The sequence below is a fragment of the Prinia subflava genome, chromosome 2 (genome assembly GCF_021018805.1).
Source record: "Prinia subflava isolate CZ2003 ecotype Zambia chromosome 2, Cam_Psub_1.2, whole genome shotgun sequence".
NCBI lineage: Eukaryota > Metazoa > Chordata > Aves > Passeriformes > Cisticolidae > Prinia > Prinia subflava.
The window spans coordinates 24,161,850-24,169,263 of record NC_086248.1 but is presented as its reverse complement, the minus strand read 5'-3'; the positions used below and the strand labels follow the sequence as shown (position 1 = coordinate 24,169,263).

Sequence of the window (7,414 nt, the reverse complement as noted above, 5' to 3'; positions counted from 1 at the left end):
TATCTGATAAATGTAATGCAAGGGGTATTTCTCTCCATTAGATATTGTTTAGTTCTTTGTAACCATGAGAGGCGCAAAGCAAAGCACCACAAAGACTTGCTGCAGGCATTCCTTTCTTCACTCTCCACTGTGAAATACTTTCAGCTCTCGGTGGGAAGTCTGACATTTGCATACAGAGGCAAAGAAAAAAAGTTACAATTCAATACATTAAGATAGAAAAGGAAGAAACGAGACTTATTAAAAAAAGGAAATCAGTGTATGTTAGGTTTCAGTCTTTAATATGTGATGGACTGATGTTACAAGAAAATAGATGCAGTTCACTTTGAAAATCATTTCATTCATCCACTTGAGGATTTAGAAAGACGGCAAAGTCAAATATTCAAACCATTTCAGCTTATATTCAAATAATGTACTTTCCCAGAATTGTGGTATCTAGGCAGGGAGATCTGAATTTTGTTCTTTACTAAGTAGAGTCCTTCAGGACATGCTGTGACTATTTCTCAAAGCACTACAATAAACAACTTTTCCCAAAACACCAAATACTATCAGCTGCAAGAAGCATCTGAGCAAGGGATGACTAAAGACCAACAGAACTAAAAAAAAAAAAAAAAAAAAAAAAAAAAAAAAAAAAAAAATCAAAGTAGAAAATCATATCATACCTCCCATGTAAAAAATACAGAACATAAATAATTAGGAAGTGATTATACTCAAGAGGTTGAGTGGAGGAAGGTCAAGTCCTCAATAAATATCAAAAACAGTTAAGCTGATTTTCAGGGCTATTAAGAACTGAGAGCAAAAAAGAAATTTCATTATTTTCTGACAGTTTATGAATGCTCTCACACATTTTAAAGAATCAGTACAATCCTGACCATCTATATTCATAATATAAATCAAAAGGGTAATAATATTCTCTGAAGATGTGAGAAACCTTGAAGAGTTACTAAAAAGATTAAAACTCACTGGCAGGAGACAAGAAAAAGATTGTGATAAAGATCCAGAAAATTACAAAGAGCAGAGATTTGGAGGAACTGAGCAGGAATGGATACTTCACTATTTGTCACATCTTAGGCGCAACTAATGAATCTTAATTTGTGAGAAACAACAGGACTAAACTAAATGGCTTATAAGATAAATAGGAAGAATAGAAAAATAAAATTAGAACTTTAAGATAATAAAATCACAGGTACATCTCCTCTGCACATATTGTTTCACAAAGGCATCGAAGCACCTAATAGTATGGGCCAGCCTGGAGGTAAAAGAGAGCTAAGGACCTGCAGGAGGCTCAAAGGCAGGTGAAAAGGGCTAAAAATAACAGGTGTCTGGGTCACCAGCTCAGTACTGTCCCTACCATCCATATCAATTCATTCTCAGCAGCCCTTCAGGCAAGGCAAGGCTAGATTTTAGACTGTAGCAACAATTGGACAATGCCCAGGAAAATCTAAGGAGCCGAATGAGCCAGGGATTATTTCCATTCTACAGCCTGGACACATGTGGGCTGTTTGGATAAGGGAAGAAAGTTTAGCTGTGGCAAGCTGTGCTACCCCACTTTCCCTGAGGGCCAAGTCAGACCCTATTTTTTTATATAGATCTGTGTGATCACAGGGATTCCCATTAAGCTTTTGGTAGAGCAGAAAATCTGCTTGCCTTTTATCAGCTTGGAAGAATCTGGACAGGGGATCCCCAAGACTGCAAAATCATTAAGGATATAAGACTAAAAGCAGAGAATAATATAGCCAGTACCTCAGTATAATGTTACAGCAACCTGAAAGAGAGGTTGCCCTGTTGCTTGTCCTTGAAGCTGTGTGCAAGTGTCTTGTCACTATAGAAAAGAGAACTAGAGCCCAGATGGATTCATCAGTACTGTTTCAGTGGAAATAAAACCTATACCACCATTCTTAAGGCAGGTGCAAGAAGGATGGGTATGAATTGAAAAACAAAACAAAACACATTTTAATGGCTGATGGCATCTAGCAAGTGTCTTATTCTTTCCCTCCAAAAAACAAAGCTGGGGATTTTCTCTGTCTTAAGCTGCACTTGGTCCTGCAAGTGTCCTAATCATCCCCTTAGGAGAGGAAGTCAAAAGCCTGGGCTGCTTCCACACTTCCTCTCCTCCTCTTTAAGACCATGCAAAGACGTAATTCTTACTAGCATCCATACAGAACATGTGACTTTTTGCTTCAGTTATGTCAACATTGCCTTTACACTGGCTGAATATCAGTCAGTTACACCACCTTCAGCCATAATATCTCTAAGTATTTCATAAATTCAACGTGCAACCAAGAGGATGAGTATTTTTGAGAATATATATCTTCCTATAGGTATGAAAAAAAATCATATAGACAGTAACTTCTGCATCAGTGTTGTGTTCCTATTTAAAATTTACAGCAACAAGAAAAGAAAATGTAAGCCTTTCTTGGAGCTTCCACCCAAAAATTTATGATTAGCAGAAGAAAATGCTGTTTATAATGAGTATATAAGAATGATATTGCAACTTGGGCACATCAGTGTATATATCTTAGTGTAAAGAATGAAATATTTCTATGCAGCCTGACAACCACCCAGACTGCTAATACCGTTTTTATCTCTATAGCTTTGGATCAAAGCTACTCACATGACAATCAGGCCACTGATAATCAGACCACTGAGAAGTAGACATTGGGCCTGTTATGGGCTCTGCTTTTCATATTATTTCTTTTTGAAGAGGAAAAGTATCTTCCATATTCCACTTTTGATATCAGAATAAGATCACTTAGTCAATCATGTCATTCCATGACATGATTCTTTCTTCCTTGATCAAAGGTCAAAAATGTTTAATGGCTCTCAATTTTAAAGTGATAAACACTACTCACCACTGGGAATGGGTTGAAGTGAAGCACCCAGAGCTGTTGCACCATGTGCATGACAGGGTTGTCTCTGCAGCCCCTTACTCAATTAAGAAGAGTTCTTTTCTCACCAGAATGTCTACAGCTGAATAAAGTAGAAATCAGCAGAGGTTGTGGAACTTCAAGGAGCAAAATCAGAGTTCTGTGTATGGCCAGCAAGTATCAACCAGCCATTTCCAGGAGAGATGAGTGAAATGAGAAAAGATGCCATTTATGCATGTAACTGAGATGATTTTTTTAACTAAGATATCTGTTGCCCTTGTGGGTAGAAGTGGACAATAATAATTTAAATGGCTAACTCAATCATAACTTTGCAATGTTTTTAGAGAGTGTAACCTAAACTTATGAAGGGCTCCTTTGACCCACTCATTCATCTTTCTTAGTTAGAAAATTTGCATAAAGGGGCAAAGAAAGTTTCATTTTCAATTACATATACTTGAAGTGGATGAATATTGTTGGATTTTTATTCAATTTATTAAGGATACTGAGAGACATGAAGAGTGTCATGCATGGAGATTGTGCATCCCAAAGCTGGAGGACCTTGTTCTCATATGTCCACCAATTCCAATAAGTTGTCTCTTTCAAAAAAGACATACCAACCTGAGAAATAACTGCTTGAACTAGCTTAAATTACATCATTTTAATCTCTTTGGACACCTAAAAAAAGAAGAAAGGATGATTCTCTGCAATATGTTTAATGTTCATTTCTACCAATAGGTGTGGAAGAAGTAATGGTCTGAATATTTTTTATTCAGTGGTGACACAAAACAGCAAGTGCCAAATAACAAACACACAAACCTTTTGATTAAAGAAGTCAGCAGAGTCCCATGCTACTGAAGGAGAGGAGGTGTTAATTACAGACTTCATGGTTACTGACCTGCCAAGAAATAATAAGTATAATATTCAACTTCAAATACATTATTTCCTGGTTCTTACACATTCAGATACTTAGACTAAGGTCAACACTTCATGTTAAATCATGTTTTATCTGCAAATACAAGGGACAACATAAGGCATTAAAATCTCAAATCAGTCTTGTCAGAATTAGAACTTATCTCTTATTAGAATCTATTTATTAATAAAATATCCATAGAACTAAAGACACAGCAAGCTTGAAGCAGACATGACACACAAAGAGAAGCCAACAGAGCACCAATCAGCAGTATCAATTTTCATTCATGTGCAGCAGCAAGTCCAGCTCTGGTTCAGATAGAAAGTGCTGGTCCCAGTGGCCAGCTGTTGTTCCCAGGGATCGAAGGCTCAGGTTAGGGCAGGATTTAAGTGCCAGCTTTCCTTCCCTGTTTTAGAGAAATACCACTTCATTGTGACATTGAGTTGAAGGCTCCTACATTCCTCTTGAATGATGTGTTTGAGTTCCTGGGCACTGCTAGTGAGTACCTTCAGTAGAGCTTCCTTGTTGGATGCACTTTGCACAGGTAAAGGCTTACTCTACCCAAAGCTGTTTGGCATTCAGGTGAGGCTCTGATGTGCTCAGGTCTCTTTGAGATGTCAGTCCTGACTTTGAACATCCCTTACAGTAATTATAACAGACATGTGAAGTTTAGTCTGTATTTGAGTGGACTAAGTCTTGTCACTGAAACTCCCTGGGAATTCCTGTACACAGCCTGTATTAATGGGATTAATTTGAAGTCACTGCAGCAAGCTAATAGTTAAACTTGCAATCTAAATTACATTACCTCAAAGACACTTCCAAAAGATGATTAATGTCATGCACTGTGTGCACCTCTCAGATCCTCTTTTCTCTCTCTTGATCACAGAAGGAGCTGTGCCTGACAGTGAATATAATAATAAAAGAGAAAAAAGTGAAATGTTAAAGCTATTTAACTTGACACTTTGGTTTCTTGTAGTTTGTTATGTTTTGTGTATTAATTAGGTTCTTTACGGAAAGTGGTGTTTGTTTTGTTACCCAGGGTCATTAATATACTTGGACAAGTTGTCATAAGCTCAATACTAAGAAAAGTCTCTTTGCATGGGGAAACTTAAACCTGTAAAGTCTTACTGGTGCTGGTTCCAAATATTACATCTGGCTGGAAGTAGACTATTTTAAAGCACAGTTTTTGAAAAGAGCAAAGGAAAGCAGCAGGTCAAACCACATGAGAGTGAATAGGAGGGACAGAGCTTTATGCTGATGATTTTATTCTTCCAAGATCGAGTGACTTGCGTTAGCCTTTCTGTGGCTAAAATTCCGTTGTGTTTATGTTAGTTACTCAAACAGTAGAAGTCAGTTATTTTCCCAACAGGGAAAGGATTTTTTGTGAAGGCCTTTACATACTAAAATATAGATGCATCAAGTTAGCTTTGATTTTCCTTGAATATTTAAGCACACATACAAATTACCTCAGAAGTTTCTCTATCAGAAAATGGTCATATAAAGTAATTAAAAATTAGTTATCAGAGATGCTTTTTGCCAACAACTTATTCTGTATTTATTAATAATGATACAGTGGAAGGATTTAATTAATACATTAGTACATTAAATTTATTAAATAAATATTGCATATGGCATGTAATTGAAGTCTGAGGTTAGTTCAGATTCGAAGAGGTACTTGAATTCTATTTTTGCTACAATTTCTTGTGCCCTTATGCTGTTCTTCAGCGTAGTTTTAACATACTATTATGGATACACCAAATAAAGTAAGATTCAAAATATTCAGATGGAAAAAAGGAGAGTAATTCCCACTGATTTTTAATAAATTTGATACCTTTTATTTATGTCTATAAAGTATTTTCTGAAATTATTTAAATCAAACAAAAACTAGAATATTCAAACCTTAGTACATGCAAACTTGACTGGGATTTTAAACCTGCATGCTATTTTGGTACTTTTATAGTCTACTTGTACATCATATCCAAGCTTTTAATAACAGATATGCCCTTCTGTCCTCACAAAAGAAAAAATCTTGGGTTAATTATTTTTGGTTTTCCCAATCCAAATCTGAAGTGCATGGGAAAACTCATGCTGAATTTTTGGCTATCTCTATTTCATATCTAGTACCTAGCACCAGAGAGGGTTGTGCTCCACTGCCTTGTCAAACTATCACTTCCCTCTGCAGCTGGACAGGAGAGAGAAAATATAACAAAGGGTTCGTGGATTCATAAGGACCAGGAAAGATCACTCAACCGATACTGTCATTAGCAAAATAGACTTGAATTAGAGATCTTAATTAAATTTATTACTAACAAAATCAGAGCAGGATAAAGAGAAGTAAACTAAAACCTTACAAATACCTTCCCCCACCCCTCCCTCCTTCCCAGCTCTACCTCCTTCCTCCAGTAGTGCAAGGACACAGGGAATGGGAGATTATGGTTGGTTCATCACAGGTTGTTTCTGCTGCTGATCAGGAGGAGGAGGCCTTCCCTGCTCCAGTGTGGGGTGCCTCCCATGGCAAATAGCTCCCCATAAACTTCTGCAACGTGAATCCATCTCACAAGAGACAGTTCTCCACAAACTGCTCCAACATGGGTCACTCCTCCACTGGGTGAAGTCCTCCAGGCATAGCCTGTTCCAGCATGGGTCACAAGTCCCACCAGAAAACCTGCTCCAGTGTGGACCCCTCTCTCCACAGGTCTACAGGTCCCTATCAGGAGTCAGCTCCAGCACAGGCTGGATCACAGCCTCCTTTCAGGCATCCAGCTGATCTGGAATGGGGCTCCTCCTTGGGCTGCAGGTGGATCTCTGCACCCCTGTGGCTCTCCATGGACTGCAGGGGCACAGCTGCCTCACCATGGTCCCACCACGGGCTGCAGAGGAATCTCAGCTCTGGCACCTGGAGCACCTCCTGCCCCTCCTTCTCCAGTGATCTGGGTCTCTGCAGAGCTGCTTCTCTCACATATTCTCACTCTGCTCTTGCTTGTTGTCGGGGTGCTCACTCAGAGCCGACGGCTCTGTCGCCGGCCAGCCCGGATACCGCGACAGACGTCGTAGGGGGGTCAGACCGCGAGCAGCACAAGCAGAGCTGACTCCTGTGGGTTCTTGTCCTATCAGGGGCTCGTGTGAGCAATGGAGATTCGACAGGCAGTGGAACGAAAGGAGGAAACAAATTCCAGACGAACAGAGGGCTTATTACAAACACCTCCTCAGCCCGGGACTGTTTGGGGGGAGGAGTGTGCGGTGGGTTTTTGTCAGGGGCGAGTCGGGGGGGGCAAAGGGAGTGGTCAGTCACTGCTGGCCAACCAGGGCAAGTTGCTAGGGGACCCGGGGGTAGGAGAACATGACTTGGACCAATCAGGAGAAAATAGGAGGGATTTACAAAGGCGGGAAAAAATAACAGACAGCTAACCATGTGCCGCATAACAGGTGCAGGTGCAGACAGGAGTCATGTGAGTTAAACAAAGGAACCATCAGGGGAGTGGGGTACAGAGAACCAAATGAGTACAAAAATATACAAAGCATAACCGATTAAATTAATACACTGCCACACCTTGTTGCAAGTAAAACTGTGCAATCACTTTATTTCTCTTCTTAACTATGTTATCACAGAGGCATAACCACAATTTCTGATTAGCCCAGC

The 7,414-nt window shown here is 39.4% G+C and overlaps 1 long non-coding RNA gene across 1 annotated transcript; it reads right to left on the bottom strand.

Moving 5' to 3' along the window:
- Window positions 1–2,849: 2,849 nt before the first annotated feature.
- LOC134547700 (uncharacterized) lies at window positions 2,850–4,727 on the bottom strand. The gene is made up of 3 exons (XR_010079558.1): window positions 4,580–4,727; window positions 3,681–3,759; window positions 2,850–2,967 (listed from the first exon to the last, which is right to left on the bottom strand). It is a non-coding gene; the product is annotated as an uncharacterized LOC134547700 (long non-coding RNA).
- Window positions 4,728–7,414: the final 2,687 nt, after the last annotated feature.